The 19,856-nt window shown below is 39.7% G+C and overlaps 1 pseudogene; it reads left to right on the top strand.

The window, feature by feature from the left end:
• Positions 1-19,164, top strand: part of LOC133762203 (eukaryotic translation initiation factor 3 subunit E-like) — a 31,183-nt pseudogene extending 12,019 nt beyond the window's left edge.
• Positions 19,165-19,856: the final 692 nt, after the last annotated feature.

Here is a 19,856-nt window from a genome sequence, read left to right as displayed (position 1 = left end):
AATATAGAAGGCAATCTTTACGTATCTACCTAATGCTAGCATAAACACACTTCCTATGCTGCCAGCTGCATAACACTATAACATATACAACCACATACAATATGAGTATGTGAAAATAAGCACCTATGTATGTTGTTCGTTTCCATGTTTACTACACTTTTAGCATGTAATCCTGTTTTTAAAAAGTTTTCATCCGGCCAGCGCCGCAGCTCACTAGGCTAATCCTCCACCTGCGGCGCCAGCACCCCGATTCTAGTCCCGGTTGCTCCTCTTCCAGTCCAGCTCTCTGCTGTGACCCGGGAATGTAGTAGAGGATGGCCCAGGTCCTTGGGCCCTGCACCCGCATGGGAGACCAGGAGAAAGCACCTGGCTCCCGGCTTCAGATCGGTGCAGAGGGCTGGCCGCAGCGCACCAGCCATGGTGGCCATTTGGAGGGGTGAACAAACAGAAAAGGAAGACGTTTCTTTCTCTCTCTCTCTCTCTCTCACTAACTCTGCCTGTAAAAAAAAAAAAAAAAAAAAAAAAAAAGTTTTCACCCAATAATAAAATCAACTGATAAATGATAAAATCTCACAATGTGTCCATGTAGTTCATTAATCAATACATGACTTTATATGCTGTTTGGCAAATCCCCTCTAAATGGCTTATACAGAAGATTTTTTTGTCCTTCACTGTATTTCTAATCTAAATAAAGATGCACTTGAAGCTAATATGATATTATTCAGTCAAGCACAAGGTGTTTGTTTATGGAGGTGAAGATTTCAAGCAAACAGAGAAGCTTTGTCCTCAACGATGCAACACTTTGCAGTCATTGATTCCTAATTTCATTTAATCCTCTTGCCTCCTTAAGGCTTAGTACAATATTCCTTTAAATCTGTGATAATAGTAAAAGTAATTTAACTTGAACATGACTTATCTCTAACTGCTCTCGGGGAAGAAAGTAAGGAACATGAAGGTAAAATAGCTCTTCCTAAAAATATTGCCTACAATAGAATTCAAATGGTATTCTACATTATCTCTCTAAACACTTTGAAACAATGACGTAGAAGTCTTTCTTGCTGGTTTCTTTTTTAGAGTGCAAAATAATGGCCTACTCTAAAAGTGTGTTATCACTGGCACACAAGTTTTCATTAAATACAGTAATTTTTAAATCAACATGTTCAAAGGGAAGGAATGAACAGTCTAGCCATTATGAATAACCCAAAGTCTCACTGGACAATCAGGCTCAAAAGAAATGAAAATTAGAAAGCTTGAAGTCTTTACAACCATTAAAAAAAAAAGTTATGGCAGGCATCATAGCACATAAGGTTAAACCACTGTTTGGGACACCCACATCCCATACCGATTGCATGGGATCAAATCCCACCTCCGATTCCAATCCAGCTTCCTGATGACGTGCACTGTGGGAAGTAGCAGGTGATGGGTCAAGTACTTGAGTCCTTGTACCTACGTGGGTGCCCCAAATGGAGTTCCTGACTCCTGTTTTCAGCCTGGCCCAACCCTGGTTATTGGGAGCATCTGGAGAATGAACAAGTGAATGGAAAATTTGTCTGTCTCTTGTTCTTCCAACTAAACGTTGTTTTATAGCAGTCTACAACCTAATTCCTCTGTCACTCTTAGGCAGAAGCATGCTGGTAAGTGTTTCTCATTTGTGCTCTCTGCCTCTCCTCCTAAACACCATGGCTGATAGCAAGCTACAAGAACAATGCCACCAACACAGGACTGGGCAGAGACAATCAGCTCCCACAAATTGGTGCAAACCCACTAGGGCTGAGGTATAAGAAAAAGCACAGCTTTAAAATTCTGCTGTCTTACCATTTTTGGGGGAGATAAGGGAGTGTATCCGGAATGTTTCTCCCCTGCCTCATCAATCTGTCAAGTTTGCCTCAGTGGATTGTTTTCAGCGGGTTACATTCATCTTAAAAGCCTAGTCTAGGTGATACCTACTGAACTCAAAGAAAAGAGGGCATCCAGTTAGCTACACGGTGTCTTAATAACCCTTTTAAGTATCATTTATTATAATAAAGCACCTAGGGTAAGTAACCCAAAGAATTCTCAGGGATTGCTAAGAAGTAAATAGTGCAGTCTGTACTTACTTTACATGTACTGTGTAGGTAACACAGGGTTTCTGAGAAGAAACTTAGTTCTGCAATAGATGTTTTCAGGTGCATAGAACAGGCCCCTGCCTCTGGGAAAAGTACCTATTCTTTATTCTCCCACACTCCAATTTTAGAGTTGTTCCACTTCAACTCAACCTCATTTTCACCCAATGAGAAGCAGCAGGCTTTGTGGATCTGGATCTCCCAAACACCCCCTCCAGGATCATCAACCATCCAGGCTGGATTAACATACAGCCTTGTGAAATGGGTCACATGATTGACACATTCTCATTTGTGTTATCCTTGCTGAAAATTCACTGGTCAAAAGAGTACATTTTTCTCTTCTCTCAGACATTGTTTTATGTTCTGAATTCTTTAAGAGGCTATTAGCCACTTATGGATTCAGATGCACTGGAGTCCATTAAATTATGTTTTTCCAGAGGGGGAAGGCATGGACGTGTTTGGAAATCCAGCCCCTGTCAGAGCCTATTGGGGCAGACAATGGAAGCTGGGGATGGTGGACTCTGAAATGGTATTGGTGTTAGGTGGGTAGGAGAATGCACCTGCACACTTGATCCCTCCCAACACCGAAGCAGCAGTTTCTGTGCCAATCTAGAAACTTGCACAGCATGGAGGCCCACATCTATGCCATGTGAATGATAGTGGGGAACCACCTTCATACAGAAAACAGACTTAATATCTCACCAACTATCAGGACAAAGGCCCTGATCCAATTTTTCTGGTTCACTTAATCCCCTTGGCTCTTGTGCTGTTCAGAGGGAGGGGGCAATCAAGTTCTTCTGGAAAACCGCTTGCGTCGGGAAGTTCTGCCAGGCAAATGGAGCGGTGCCTATTTATCTTCAATCGTGAGACACTTCTTACGTTTGACTGTTACTGAAGATCCTGGCCTTCCTTTCCTGTGGTAGGCCAGGCAGACTTGTTATAACCACCCCCCACACACACACACTGGCCTCTGCCATACCATAGTCATTGATCTCAAAAGCCTAGTCTAGGTGATACCTCCTGGATTCTGCACCCTGTTAATGCTATACTCCCCCATTTATGAAAGTTATCTGGTTCCCCAAATATTCCCACTGTAAATGAACTGCTCATGAAGTCTGAATTTTTACCATTTTAACAAAGATGTATTTGAAAGAGAGAGCACTTCCATCCACAGATTCACTCCCCAGATGTCCCCAACAGCTAGGTTAGACCAGGGGTAAGCCAGGTGCCAAGAACTCCATTAAGTTCTCCCAGTGGGCCAGAGTACTAGATCTGTATTTTACTGCTTTTCCAGGTGCATTAGTAGGAAGCTGGATCTAGGGTGGAGTAGCTGGGACTTGAACTGTCACCCATATGTGATTCCAGTGCCACAGGTGGCAGCTTAACCTATTATGCCACAATGCCCGGGCCCCAAGATTGAAATATTTTATGTGTGCAATAGGTTGATGACATCAATGGCTGGTAAACCCTTTTACTGAATGTGGTTGGGGTCAGCACTACAGGACAGTGGGGTAAGCCGCCACCTGCAGTGCCAGCATCCCATATGGGTGCCACTTCGAGTCCCATCAACTTCATTTCCAGTCCAACCCCCTACTAATGCACCTAGGTAAACACAAGATGGCTTAAGTAGTTGGCTCCTACACACACGTGGGAGATACTGATGAAGCTCTTGGCCATCGTAGACATTTTGGGAGTGATCCAGGAAAACACTGTCGCACCTCTGTAACTGTGCCTAACAAGTAAATCTTCAAGAAATATTCAATATGGTCAAAGATACACACATCTCTCTGAAATCAGTCATTATTAAGGGAAGAGATTGTTAAGTACCATGCTTTTTTGTCCTGTTTGGACATTGAGATTAATCTGAGGTATACTTCTAGAATATTATTAGTTGCTTTTTGCAAAAATGTAAAGCTAATACAGACAAAGTGTAACACATGCATCAATCTTCAATTAATCAAGTGGCCCAAGACTCCCTGCCCTCCATTGCACCAAGAAAACAAATATACACAATCATAAAGCGGAGGTTTTTGTGCTTGCTTCTCTCAGCTGTTCATTTTCTGCTTTTCACTGAAAGCAGGTGTTTCTACCTTCAGACAGAATAACCTCTGCAGGACTCGGTTTCCACATCTAAAAGTTTCTACGTTCAACTAGATATCTCCAAGGTTCCTTACAGCACTCAAAGTCTACTGAGCCAAGATACTCTGAAACTCCAAACACAAAGCCCAAGGGAAGCATTGTTCTCCTTCTATTGTGCACCCATCTGGACTGATCAGATTAAGATGCTGAATTTATAAATAAGGAAGACAAGACACTGACACAAATGGAACTGCATTTGCAGGAAGAGCATTTTTGGTCCATATGGGTCTTTAGTGTTTCACGTGCTAGCAAATAATTGAACTATCTATGGAAATGATTTGCCCGTTCATCTACTTTTCTCTGACAGCAGAAATAACTTTGTCTATAAAACTGTTTGAATAAAAATAGAGAAATGCAATTCTCAACACTTTCTGAGATGTAGCTTTGAGAGAAGTTGCCACAGGCTCAAATGTTTCTTCATGTAAGCAAAAAGGTTGGAGTGCCATCTGCTGGTCTAAATTGTCTAATAATGTCTTTGTAACAGAATACATGTAGTATCCCACAAATAATTTTTAATAGAAAACTTTTATTTAATAAATATAAATTTCAAAGTATAACTTTTTGGATTATAATGGTTCTTCCCCCAATAGCCTCCCTCCAACCCACAAACCATCCCATCTCCTACTCCCTCTCCCATTCCATTCTTAAGATTCATTTTAATTACCTTTATATAGAGAAGATCAACTTGATACTGAGTAAAGATTTTAACAGTTTGCACCCAAACAGACACACAAAGTCTAAAGCACTGTTTGGATGCTAGTTTTATTGTTAATTGTCATAGTACAATGCATTAAGGACAGAGGTCCTACATGGGGAGCAAGTGCACAGTGACTCCTGTTGTTGATTTAACAATTGAAACTCTTATTTATGATGTCAGTAATCACCCAAGGCTCTTGTCATGAGCTACCAAGGCTATGGAAGCCTCTTGAGTTCACAAACTCCAACCTTATTTAGTAAAGGCCATAATCAAGATTGAAGTTCTCTCCTCCCTTCAGAGAAGGGTACCTCCTTCTTTGATGGCCCCTTCTTTCCACTGGGATCTCACTCACAGAGATCTTTTATTTAGGTCATTTTTTGCCACAGTGTCTTGGCTTTCCATGCCTACAATACTCTCATGGGCTTTTTAACCAGATCCAAATGCCTTAATGGCTGATTCTGAGGCCAGAGTGCTATTTAGGACATCTGCCATTCTATGAGTCTGCTGTGTATCCCGCTTCCCATGATGGATCGTTCTCTCCCTTTTTGATTCTATCTGTTAGTATTAGACACTAGTCTTGTTTGTGTGATCCCTTTGACTTAGACCCATCAGTGTGGTCAATTCATGAGGTACTTGGTGATGTTTCATTACATGTAGATGTTGCATTATGTCCTATCAAAATTTATTTATCTTTTCAAAAATTTAACATTTCCTAATGGTGAAAACATCCAAATATGCTTGCTATCTTCTAGCTTTTCAGAGAGAAACACAGTCATTGAGTAGTATCTACATTCACCCTACTGTGTAATAAAACCCCAGAACTTCTTATACTTATCTAGCTATAAGCTAGTATCCATCAAGCAACTTTTCAGAATCCTTCCTTCTCATTTCCCCCTGCAGCTTCCAGTAACCACACAGTTGTATTTTTACCTCCTATGAGGTCACCATTGTTTTTCAACTTCACAGAAGTCAGATCATGTGGTATTTGTCTTTCTGTGTTTGGCGTATTTCACATAACATGATGATTTCCAATTCCATTTACATTGTTGCAAATCACAAGATCTTATTTGCATTTCATATGTACATTTACTCATTTTTTGGTCTATAGATATTGACTATTTCCATTTTCTGTCTATTGTGAATAGTGCTGGAATGAACATTAGAGTGCAGAATTTTATTCCCAGGAGTTTTATTTGTCTAGCTATCAGAGATTGCTTTAATATTCAACTGATTCACTACTGGCTTGTAACAATGTTAATGGATTTTGTACATTGACTTTGTACCCTATAACTTTATTATGTTTATCAATTCTAACACCTTTTTAGTGAAGTTTTTGAGATTTTCTCTATTTAAGAGAATATCATCTAGGAATGATGACAGTTGAACTTTTTTTTTTTTTGACAAATAGAGTTAGAGAGAGAGAGACTTCTGTTGGTTTAACCCCCCAAATGGCCACCATGGCTGGAGCTACGCCAATCTGAAGCCAGAAGCCAGGTGCTTCTTCCTGGTCTGCCACACGGGTGCAGGCGCCCAAGCACTTGGGCCATCCTCCATTGCCCTCCCGGGCCACAGCAAAGAGCTGGACTGGAAGAGGAGCAACTGGGACTAGAACCCGGCACCTATGTGGGATGCCAGTGCCACAGGTGGAGGATTAACCAAGTGAGCCATGGCACCAGCCCTGAACTTTTTCAATTTGGATGCCCTTTCTGCCTAATTGTTCTAGCTAGGACCTCTATTACTTTGTTCAATAAAAGTGATTAAAGAGCATCCTTATCTTGTTACAGATGAGAATGCCTTCAGTTTTTAAGTATTCAGTATTGTAGCTGTTGGTATGTTATTTATGGTCTTTGTTATATTGAGGTATGTTCCTGCTATACCTAATTTGCTCAGTTTTTATGATGAAAGGATTTTTAGTTTTATCAAATACCTTTTCTGCATTATTGATATGTTCATATTTTTTATCCTTCTTTCTGTTGTGATATGATACCTTTATTGATTTGCTTATAATATACCATCCTTGCACCCTTGGGATGAATCTCATTTTATGCCAAGTATTCTTTTTAATGTGCTGTTGGATTTGATTTGCTAGTTTTTTATGTAGGATTTTTGCATATACATCCATGAAGGATAGTAGCCTGTATCTTTTGTTCTTTTACTGTTTTAGGAACAAGGTAATGATGGCCTCATAGAATAAATTTGGGACAACTCTCTCCTATCTTTAACTTTAAGAACAATTATTGTTAATTCTTTAAATGTTAGGGAAACTCAGCAGTGAAGCCATCTGATCATGAGCTTTTCTTTCAGAGGGAGTTTTTAGTTGTTAACGGTGTCAGTCTCACTACTCATTACTGGTCTGTTTAGGTATTCTCCATTTTGTTTGTTTTTTCAAAGAACCAGGCCTTTAGTTAATTGATTTTTAAGTTTTATTTTATTTTTTTAAAAGATTTATTTATTTGAAAGAGTTACACAGAGAGAAGAGAGGCAGAGAGAGAGAGAGAGAGAGAGAGAGAGAGAGAGAGGTCTTCCATCCGATGGTTCACTCTCCAATTGGCCGCAATGGCTGGAACAGCATTGATCTGAAGCCAAGAGCTTCTTCTGGGTCTCTCATGTGGGTGCAGGGGCCCAAGGATTTAGGCAATCTTCTACTGCTTTCCCAGGCCACAGCAGAGAGCTGGATTGGAAATGGAGCAGCTGGGTCTCGAACTGACACCCATGTGGGATGCCGGCACTTCAGGCCAGGGCGTTAACCCACGGCGCCATAGCACCGGCTCCTTTAAGTTTTATTTTCTAGTACCTACATTGTTTATTTGGGGTATGAATTTTATTGCTGTCTACCAATGTTGGGTTTATTGTTCTAGATACTTGAGGTATCCTAAGTTGATAGTGATCTACTTTTGTATGTATGTACTGATAGCCATAAATATCTCTTAAAACTGCTTTTGTTATTTCCCATCACATTTAGTATATAAGTTTTTTTTTTCCAATTTTGTTTCCTCCTTGATTTCTTCCTTCATCTGTTTTCTCTGGAGTAAACTGTTTGATTTCCATGAACTTATGTGGTTTACAAATTTTTTCATTCATTTCTAGTTTTAATGCATTGTAGTAAGATATACAATGATTTCTTTTAAATGCTTTGAGACTTGTTTTGTGTCCCACCGTATGATTCTAGAAACTTTTCCATGTGTAGTTAAGAAGGTATATCATGCAGTTGCCTGTTGAGAAGTTCTACAGATGTCTGTTAGATCCAATTGGCCTAGTGTGCAATTTTACTTTTATTTTTATTTCCTCTCTAGATGATCTATCTACTTCTGTAAATGGAGTATTATAAGTCACCTATTATTGGAGTGTCTCTCCCCCTTTAAATCTATTAATATTGGCTATATGTATTTGGGTGCTCCAATATCAGGTACATGTATATTCACAAATTTTGTTTTTCTTGCTAGACAGAACCCTTCATGATTTAACAATCTTTCTCATCTCTTCACTGCTTGTTATCTGGAGTCTATTTTACCTGATCTAACTGTGACTATTTCTGATTTCTCTTCAGTCCTATTTGCATAAAATAGCTTGTTCCATCCTTTTCACTTACTAGGAAGTTTCTTAAAATGCAGCAAATAGTTGATTCTTGTTTTATTCATTTGGACATTATGCCTTTAATTGGAGAATTTACTCCATTGACAATTAAGGTAAATGTTGATGAGGTCTTACTACTATCATTTTCATATTTTTCTTTGTCTGTGGATTACAATCTTCATTTGTAGATAAATGGTGTACTTTGATTACTTGATTATTTTTCCAAGAGTATTTTTATATTTTGTTTTGTGGTTACCTTGGAGCTTACAAAAAACTTTTGGCTGTGAAAAGCTATCTTGGAAGGATAACATTGATTATAAAAATAGGAGACAAACCAAAAAACTAGTTAAGATATCCTAATAGGGAACGTAACATGTGTGCCCCATTTCTCCCCACATTTTAGATTTCTTACATTTGACTTTCTATATTTTATGCCTCATAATATTTATTGTAGGGGCTGGCGCTATGGCTTTAACAGTAAAGCCACTGCCTGCAATGCCAACATCCCAAATGGGCACCAGTTGGTGTCCCCGCTGCTCCACTTCCAATCCAGCTCATTTCTATGACCTGGGAAAGCAGTGGGGGATGGCCCAAGTCCTTGGGCCCCTGCACCCACGTGAGAGACTTGAAGAAACTCCTGGCTTCAGATCAGTGCAGCTGTAGCTGTTGCAGCCAATTGGGGAGTGAACAAGCAGATGGATGACGCCCCCCCTTCTCTCTGTTTAACTCTTTCAAATAAAATAAACCTTAAAAAATGTTTATTGTAGGAACTATCTTTTTCATCTTCAAAGTATATGAATTATTTATACAAAATGTTTACAATATTAGATATTCTCAATTTATTGGTATACTCAGTTTTCTGTCCTCTGGTATTTTCTCTGTACTTGTTAGCACTCTTTTCTTTCTGTTTGAAGAACCCCTTTCAGCATAATTTCTTGTAACTCACATTTGGTGATAACAAATTCCCAACTATCATTTGTCTGACCATGTCTCTCCCTACCTCATATCTGAAGCATAGCTTTGCTGCTGGTGCTGAATCAAGTATTCTTGGCAAGCAATTTTTTTTATTCTTCAGTATCTAAAAGTTTCATCACAGATGGAGGAAGATGGCTGTATAGCAGCAGGAAGTTCTGAGTCATACGGGGGGAAAATGGATAGTTAGCAGAGGGGATACAAGCCGGTGGAGGAATCACAAGAAGTTCACACAGGGTCACTCAGGAGTCCACCAGAGACTGCTCAGGTCCATCCTGGGGGAGTGAAGAGGAGGGAGAGGTGGTGAACATGCAACAAAGGAGCGACACAAGGACCGCGAGTAGACTGGTGCCGCTGCTGCTCCCAGCAAACCAGGTTAGAGTTCGCGAGTCCACAGAGCCGGGAACATTTGGGGTAGGGGAGCTTGGCGAACTGCACCGCGTTTCAAACTCCAAGCAGGAAGCAAGAGAAACCGTAGGGGAACAGGCAGAGAATTTGGGCACCCCATGGTCCTTCTGTGTTTCAGCCCCTCCTGCCAACTGGAACTAGGGCTGGCATGGAGAAGCCATATTGATTATTTCCATTTTCAAGTGCAAGCAGGGGGCCTCCATGTCTGCCTCCCATGCACACACCCATCAATTGTGGGGGCCAGCTCACAACACGCCCCACCCGGGAACAAGGATCACAACATTTCAGAGTGATTTCCTCCCCACCAAGCAAACTATACAACAAAGAGTAGTCCTAAACAGTGAAAACTTGGACTTGTTTCACACAGCAGTGAGAAGCGCACCTGCCCCTAGTAAGCAGGGCTTAGTGCACCAAGCCCTGTACCCACCTCCTTCACGATCCAGAAGTAAACAGAGCTCCAGGAGGCGGGCTGCATGCTTCTATTTGCAATGCACAGACACACAGCAGCTCATAGCAGAGGTAAATTAATTTAAAAATAAAATCAACCAGAAATGCTGAAGAACAAAGGAAAAATCCTGAATAAGTATAACAAAGACTTTACAAATTCGCCAGAGGAACAATACAAATCCTCAATAATGGAGGCTGAGGAAGGGATAGAGGATCTTCCAGAAAAGGAATTCAGAAAATAGTTACATTACTCAGAGGCAATCAGAAAAAAATTCACTATCTAAATGAAAAGCACTCCCAAGAAATTGATATTCTAGAGAAGCAAGAATGCAATACTGGAAATGAAGAATTCAACAGACCAAATAGAAAATGCAGTGTAAAGTCTTAGAATAGACCAGATGAAACAGAAGAAAGAATATCAGAACTAGTAGACCAACCTCTGGAAATAATACAGTCAGACCAAATACAAGAAGAAGAAATTAGATAATTAAAAATCACTGTTGGAGAGTTGTAAGATTCTATCAAACAACCAAACTTATGGATGCTTGGAATTCTGGAAGGTATGGAAAGAGAGAAGGGATTATAAGACTTTCTTAAAGTAATAAAGGAGAATTTCCACAATTTGGAAAAAGAGACTTCCAAGTACAAGAAATACACAGAACTCCTAATAGACACGACCAAAAGAACTTCATCACGACACAAAGTAACAAAATTCAGCTCAATGAAATACAAAGAACAGATCATAAAATGTGCATGACAGAAAAAACAAATCACATTCAGAGAAAACCCAAATAGCCTCACCCTGGACTTATCATCGCAAACCCTACAGGCAGAGTCAACCGCAAGACATATTCCAAGTACTAAAACAAAAACAAAAACAAAAGTCAACTCAGTATACTGTACTCTACAAAACTCTCATTTATGAATGAAGGAGAAATAAGGATCTTCCACAACAAGCAAAAATTGAAAGACTTTATAACTACTTTTCCAGTCCTACAAAAGATGTTCAAGGATGTGCTACACACAGAAACAGTAACATCACTACAAAAGAAGATGAATGCAGAAAACGACCCAGCAAAAGTACAAATGAAATCCAAAATGCATCAACAGGACTATGTAAGGAAACATGGAAGGGCAAAGACAGTATTTAACAATAGTCACACTGAATGCAAATGGTCTCAACTCCCCAGTTAAAAGACACAGACTGGCTGAATGGATTTAAAAATTAAACTCATCTATGTGCTGTCTACAAGAAACATACCTTACCAACAAAGACACACAAAGACTGAAAGTGAAGGGATGGAAAAAAGATATTCCACCTAAGAGCCGGCGCCACAGCTCACTAGGCTAATCCTCTGTCTGCGGCACCGGCACTCCAGGTTCTAGTCCCGGTTGGGGCGCCGGATTCTGTCCCAGTTGCCCTCTTCCAGTCTAGCTCTCTGCTGTGGCCTGGGAGGGCAGTGGAGGATGGCCCAAGTGCTTGGGCCCTGCACCCACATGGGAGACCAGGAGGAAGCACCTGGCTCCTGGCTTCAGATCAGTGTGGTGTGCCGGCCGCAGCACGCCATTGAGGGGGGAACCAACGGAAAAAGGAAGACCTTTCTCTCTCTCTCTCTCTCTCTCTCTCACTGTCTAACCCTGCCTGTCAAAAAAAAAAAAAAGGTATTCCATGCTAATAGAAACCAAAAAAAGAGCTGGTGCGGTTATCCTAATATCAGACAAAATAGACTTCAACAAAAAAAACTATTAAGAGACAATGATTAAAGGATTTAATCATTATATAATGATTAAAGGATCAATTCAAAAGATGTGACTAATCTAAATGTATATGCACCTAATTACATGGCACCTGGCTATTTAAAAGAATTGTTAAGGGACGTAAAGGGAGATATAGAGTCAAACACAATAGTAATGGGAGACTTCAACACATCCCTTTCAGTAACGGACTGATCAACTAGACAGAAAATCAACAAGGCAACAACAGAGCTAATCAACACCATAGACCAAATACAACTAGAAAATATCTACAGAACTTTCCACCCTACAGCCACAGAGTAAACATTTTTTTTTCTCCAGTGCATGGAACTTTCTCTAGCACTGAACATATGCTAGGCCATAAAGTGAGTCTCAGCAAATTCAAAAAAAATCAAAATCATACCATGCATCTTCCCTGACCACATGCAATGAACCTTGCAATCAGCAACTCAAGAATCTCTACATCATATGCAAACACATGGAGAATCAACAACATGTTTCTGAATGAACAATAGGTCACAGAAGAAATAATAAGAGAAATAAAAAATTCCTGGAAACAAATGAAGAAGGCAATACAACATACAAAAATTTGTGGGATGCAGCAAAAGCAGTGAAAGAGAAAAGTTTATAGCAATTGGTGCCTACATCAAGAAATTAGAATGGTACCAAACAAATGAACTATCAGCACATTTCAAAGACCTAGAAAAACAGCAAGCCAATCCCAAAACTAGTAGAAAATAATTAAAATTAGAGAAGAAATCAACAAAATTGAAACCAAAAAAATACAAAAGCTCAGCGAAATGAAGAGGTGGTCTTCTGAAATAATTAACAAAATTGACACACCATTTGCACGTCTAACCAAAAAAAGGAGAGCAAAGAACAAAATCAATAAAGTTAGAGATGAAAAACAAAATGTAACAGAAGACACCACAGAAATAAAAGAATCATCAGAAACCACTACAAAGAGCAGTATGCCAACAAACTGAGAAACCTGGAAGAAATGGATAGATTCCTGGATACATACAACCTACCTAAATTAAGCCATGAAGATACAGAAAACCTAAACAGACCCATAACCCAGACAGAAATTGAATCAGTAATAAAGAGCCTCCCAAAAAGGAAAAGCCCAGGACTGGATGGCTTCACTGCTGAATTCTACCAGACATTTAAAGAACAAGTAACTCCAATGTTTCTCAAATTATTCAAAACAATTAAAAGGGAAGCCAGCATCATTTGAATTCCTAAACCTAGAAAAGATAAAATACAGAAAGAACTACAGACCAATTTCCCTGAGGAACATAAATGCAAAAAACCTTAACAAAATTCTGGCCAATCATATCCAACAACACATCAGAAAGATCATTCACCCAGACAGTGGGATTTATCCCTGGTATGCAGGGATGATTCAAGATTCACAAATTAATCAATGTGACACACCACATTAACAAACTGCAGAAGAAAAACCACATGATTATCTTAATGGATACAGAGAAAACATTTGACAAAATACAATACCCTTTCATGATAAAAACTCTAAGCAAACTGGGTTTACAAGGAACATTCTTCAACACAATTGAGACAATTTATGACAAACCCATGGCCAGCATCCTATTGAATGGGGAAAATCTGGAAGCATTCCCAATGAGATCCAGTACCAGGCAGGGATGCCCACTCTCACCACTGCTATTCAATGTAGTACTGGAAGTTAGAGCCAGAGCCATTAGGCAAGAAAAGAAATCAAAAGGATACAAATTGGGAAGGAGGAAGTCAAATTATCCCTATTTGCAGACGACATCACTCTATATATAGGGGATCCAAAAGACTCCACTAAGAGACTACTGGAACTCATAGAAGAGTTTGGCAAAGTAGCAGGATATAAAGTCAATACATAAAAATCAACATTCTTTGTATATACAGATAATGCCATGACTGAGAAAGAACTTTTTTTTTTTTGACAGGCAGAGTGGACAGTGAGAGAGAGACAGAGAGAAAGGTCTTCCTTTTTGCCGTTGGTTCACCCTCTAAAGGCCGCCACGGCCGGCGCACCACGCTGATCCTGAAGGCAGGAGCCAGGTGCTTCCTCCTGGTCTCCCATGTGGTGCAGGGCCCAAGCACTTGGGCCATCCTCCACTGCACTCCCTGGCCACAGCAGAGAGCTGGCCTGGAAGAGGGACAACCGGGACAGAATCCGGCGCCCCAACCGGAACTAGAACCCGGTGTGCCGGCGCAGCAAGGTGGAGGATTAGCCTGTTGAGCCACGGCGCCGGCCCGAGAAAGAACTTCTAAGATCTATCCCATTCACAATAGCTACAAAAAAATCAAATATCTTGGAATAAATTTAACCAAGGATGTCAAAGATCTCTATGATGAAAACTACAAAACATTAAACTAAGAAATAGAAGATACAAAAAAATGGAAATATCTTCCATGTTTATGGATTACAACAATCAGTATCATCAAAATGTCTATTCTTGAAAAAGAAATTTACAGATTTGATGCAATACCAATCAAAATGCCAAAGCCAATCTTCTGAGATCTAGAAAACATGATGCTGAAATTCATATGGAGGCACAGGAGACCTTGAATAGCCATAGCAATCTTATTCAACAAAAACAAAGCTGAAGGCATCTCAATATCAGATTTCAAGACATACTACAGGGCAGTCATAATCAAAACAGCCTGGTACTGGTGCGAAAACAGATAGACTAAAGGAACAAAACAGAAACACTAGAAATCAACCTAAACATATACAACCAACTTCTATTTGACCAAGCAGCTAAAACCAATCCCTGGAGCAAGGATAGTCTTTTCAACAAATGGTGCTGGGAAAACTGGATTTCCACATGTGGAAGTATGAACCAAAACCCCTACCTTCCACCTTACACAAAAATCCACTCAACATGGATTAAAAATCTATATCTACAATCCAACACCATCAAATTAATTGACAGGCACCGGTGCTGTTGTGCAGCAGTTTAACACCCTGGCCTGAAGCACCAGCATCCCATATGGGTGCTGGTTTGAGACCCAGCTGCTCCACTTACGATCCAGATCTCTGCTATGGCCTAGGAAAGCAGTAGAAGATGGCCCAAGTCCTTGGGTGCAGATGGCCTGCACCCACGTGGGAGACCTGGAAGAAGTTCCTGGCTCCTGGCTTCAGATCAGCGTAGCTCCAGCCATTGTAGCCAATTGAGGAGTGAACCATCAGATGGAAAACCTACCCCGCTCCCTTTCCCTCGCCCTCCTTCCCTGCCCCTCCCTCCCTCTCCCTCTCCCTCTCTCTCCTCTGCCTCTCCTCTCTCTATAACTCTCACTTTCAAATAAATAAATACATATTTTTAAAAATTGAGAACACTGGGGAAACCGTGCAAGACATTGGCACAAGCAAAGAATTGCTGGAAAAGACCCCAGAGGAGTAGGCAGTCAAAGCCAAAATTAACAAATGTGATTGCTTCAAATTGAGAAGCTACTGTGCAGCAAAAGAAACATTGAAGAAAGTTAAGAGGCAATTGACAAAATGGGAGAAATTATTTGCAAACCATGCAACTGATAAAGGATTAATAACCAGAATCTGCAAAGTTATTAAGAATCGCCACAACAACAGAGCAAAAAACCCAGTTAAGAGATGGATGGGCACAGGACTTAGACATTTTTCAAAAGAGGAAATCCAAATGGCCAACAGACAAATGAGAAAACATTCAGGATCACTAGCTCTCAGAGAAATGCAAATCAAAACCACAATCAGCTTTCACCTCACCCCAGTTAGAATGGGTCTCATACAGAAATCAACAAATAACAAATGCTGGAGAGGATGTGGGGAAAAAGGTACCCCAATCCACTGTTGGTGGGAATGTAAACTGGTAAAGCCACTATGGAAGACAGAATAGAGATACCTCAAAAATCGGAATATAGACCTACCACATGACCCAGCCATCCCACTCCTGGGAATTTACCCAAGGGAAATGAAATCAGTAAACAAAAAAGCTATCTACACCTCCATGTTTATTGCAGCTCAATTCACAATAGCCAAGACATAGAATCAACCTAAATGCCCATCAACCAAAGACTAGATAAAGAAATTATGGGATATGTACACTATGGAATGCTACACAGCAGTAAAATAATAATAATAATAATAAGAGCAATCTAGTCATTTGCAACAAAATGGGCCAATCTGGAAAACTTCATACTTAGTGAAATAAGCTAATCCCAAAGGGACAAATATTGTATGTTCTCCCTGATCTGTAAGAACTAATAGTGCACCAAAAACGAAAGCTCTGGTAGTGAAATTGACACTTCGAGAAACAATGACTTGAACAGCCCTCGTCTTGACTGTTGAGTAACATTTTTATTTTTATTTTTTTATTTTCTATTTTTTCTTCTCTCTTCTTCATACTACATATTGAACTCTTTACTTAACAGATTTAATCATATAAATATGAAGTCAATTGAAAATAGATCTCAGTAAAAATACGAGGGGGGAATAAGAGAAGGAAGAGAAAGTTTCCAATTATAATGCTGTAAAATGCCACTTAATTGTTAATGTGATCATATTACATGTCAATGTGAATATATAGAAAGGACTAAGTGTTAAAAAGACCATATAAATAGCATAAAGTGCCTGGTAATAATAATAGGCAGAATTAAAAAGGAAATGTCCAACATGGGAAGAGTCCACACAGCAGACTCATAGAATGACAATTGTTTTAAATAACTCTGACCTCAGAATCAGCCCCTAAGGCATTTGGATGTGGCTGAAAAGCCCATGAGAGTAATTCAGGCATGGAAAACCAAGACATTGAGGCAAAAAATATCCTACATGAAACATCTCTGTGAATGAGACCCCAGTGGAAAGGAGGAGCCATCAAAAGCCTTCTCTGAAGGGCAGAAAGAACCTCCACTTTGCTTATGGCCCTGTCTAAATACTGATGGAGTTCGCGGTCACAAAAGGCTTCCATAGCCTTGGCAGCTCATGGCAATGGCCTTGCGTGATCACTGACGTCATAAATAAGAGTGTTAATTGTCAAATTCACAACAGAAGTCACTGTGCACTTACTCCCCATGTAGGACCTCTGTCCTTAATGAGTTGTACTATGAGAATTAACTACAAAACTTGTCTCCAAACAGTAATTTATATGTTGGGGGGGGGGGTGGGTGCAAACTATTGAAATCTTTACTTAGTATAGAGTTGGTCTTCTGTATATAAAGTTAATGAAAAATGATTCTTAATGAAGAATGGAATGGGAGTGGGGGTGGGAGGGTGGGCACGGAGGGGGGAACCACTATATTCCTAAAGTTGCACCTATGAAAATTGTATTCATTAAATAAAAGCTTTAAATTTTTTTAAAAAGTTTCATCATACTTCCTCCTGGCCTTTAACATTTCCGTTGAGAATTCTGTAGTCCAGAAAACCAGATCCCTTTATCTGCGACTTGTTTACCTACTCTTGCAGCTTGGAGAATCGCCTTGTTTATCTTTAATCTTTGACAGTTTGATTATAATATGCCTTGACGTAGACTTGGATGGGTTACATCTGATGGGTGACCTCTGATCTTTGTGTATCTAGCTAATTCTATCTTTCTTGAGGGTTTGAATGTTCGTTACCTCTTAAAATATGTTTTATTCATTTGGCATTATCAAATCCCTCTCAAGTATTTAATCACTTTATTCTGCTCATATTTCCTATAAGCTTCTTACATTCCTCTTCATTCCATTTCCTTTACTCTCTTCCAAGTATGTGTTTTCAAATACCATCTTCAAGATCACCGATTTTAGACTCCCCTTTTCTTTGGCAAGATGGTGGAGTAGGTTTTGACTACAGATTGTGCTATTTTTGCATGGACATCTGGTCTTTCTACTCCTGGGGTTTCTCTCCTTAAAGTGATACATGACAATAGATTATAAGGGAAGTTGGATCTTCTTAGTGATGCCAACATGGTATACTCTGCTATTGATGTATACAAAATCTTTTTTCCAGATAATACTCATTCTTTAAGTTGGGGGAAAAAAAAAGAACCACACTTATTGCACAACTGGAACAGCTTCAGGCATAAATAGGATTGTAATGATGTTTTAAAATAAACTGAAAGGCAAATACAGTCAACCAAGGATAGTTTGATGGTATTTGACAACCTGGCAAACAAATGGTGTTTCAGGCACAAATATTCAGATATACTCTATAGGTCTGCAAAGTTCCAGTATAAATGTGGGAATTACTTGAAAGCAGAGGAATTCATTTGCTTTTGTCAAGTGCTGATGCCAGCAATAGATAAAAATGCTTTATGTTCACTCTGGGGAAAATTGCCATCTGAAATTTTACTGTAGAATTGAGATTCAGCCAACTAAGATCTTACACACTCCAGAGAGACCATAGGTAACTATTCTGTAAGTTCTCCAATCTCTTCATCAGTGAACTTCGCTCATTCATTCGTCTTTCTTTCTTTCAACATCCCCAAAGTTTCCAGTTTTATTGTTCTCTTCCTTTATCAGCCAAAGTATCTTAATGCAGTTCAGACAATCTGTCTACATGGTCCCTGCTATTCGATTACAGTAATCATTACAAACTAAGACGTTTGAAAACACTGGCAGGAGCCTAGACAAACTAAAGTTATTCAACAGGAGTCTTACACTGATTTACTCAATTACAGAATTTGTTGAATGTATGCTGACTTCAACTTTGATGGGGCCTTGAAAAAAGAGCTGAGTGAAAGTAATCAGTGCTTATGCATGACTTCTTTTTGGTGGCTTGAGGATTTTACTGGAAATACCTACCTCTTCCTATTTGAGGCTTTTAGTCCTAACTACCAGTGTATCCACATTAAAACATTAGCCAAAACACTAAGCATTACTCCCAAACAAGCTGAGAGGCAGATTGTGGGCTAGGAATTCAAGACTCGATGCCAAGACTGATTCTCAGTTAGGTCATGTGGTTATGGTTAACAATGTAAGCTCACCCTATCAGAAACTGAGTGATAAGATCAAAAGCCTGTCTTTTAGAAACCAAAGTTTCTCCTCAATCAGATGAGGTCAGAGGCTCCTAACTGGGCAACTCAGGACTATGGTTTCTACTGAAGAACCATAACCAGAACATGAAAAAACTAAAAAAGATTAAATAATAAAACCACTGTACCAACAGTGACATTTTAGAAACTTACTGAGCCTAATTTTGGGATTTTGATTAACATTGGCCATGGCATAATAAAAAAATCTGACATCTGCTTGATTTATTTCTGATTCATTTTTAATTTGGTTTATTTTTCAGTTCAAGGCTTTCTCCTACATTTCATCACTTCCATCTCTATCACAACTGTTAGAATACTGAATTTCTCTGTGTTACTCTAATTTTGTTGAATTTTAAAACAATTGTTTTTAAATCTTCAAGTACTTGGAAAATTTAATTCCTAGATGATTGGCTTCCGGAACTTCATTTTGCTCTTTAGGTGAGGTCATGGTTCTAAAGTTCCTGATGCTTGTTATAGCAAGAAATCATGTGACAATCAACAATTAGTTGTAGTAGTCTGCCTTCAGTTGAGGCTGTCCTGTGAGAAATTCTAAGCAGCCTGTTCTGCTGCTGAACTGGGCTCACTGCCTAATGTACCTACCAGCCACTGAGGCTACTTGGGGTTTAGGACTACTTGATCAGGGCCACAGAACTCCACTGGGCACTCATACTTCCAGGTGCTAAGTCTGCAGGCACGGACCTGGGAACAGCTACTTTTAAAAATAGGCCCCTAACTCCCTGCCATTGGCCAATCAAGTGTAGG

The sequence above is a fragment of the Lepus europaeus genome, chromosome 6 (genome assembly GCF_033115175.1).
Source record: "Lepus europaeus isolate LE1 chromosome 6, mLepTim1.pri, whole genome shotgun sequence".
Taxonomy (NCBI): Eukaryota; Metazoa; Chordata; class Mammalia; order Lagomorpha; family Leporidae; genus Lepus; species Lepus europaeus.
The sequence above is the reverse complement of the archived record's forward strand: the minus strand, read 5'-3'. Positions and strand labels throughout refer to the sequence as shown.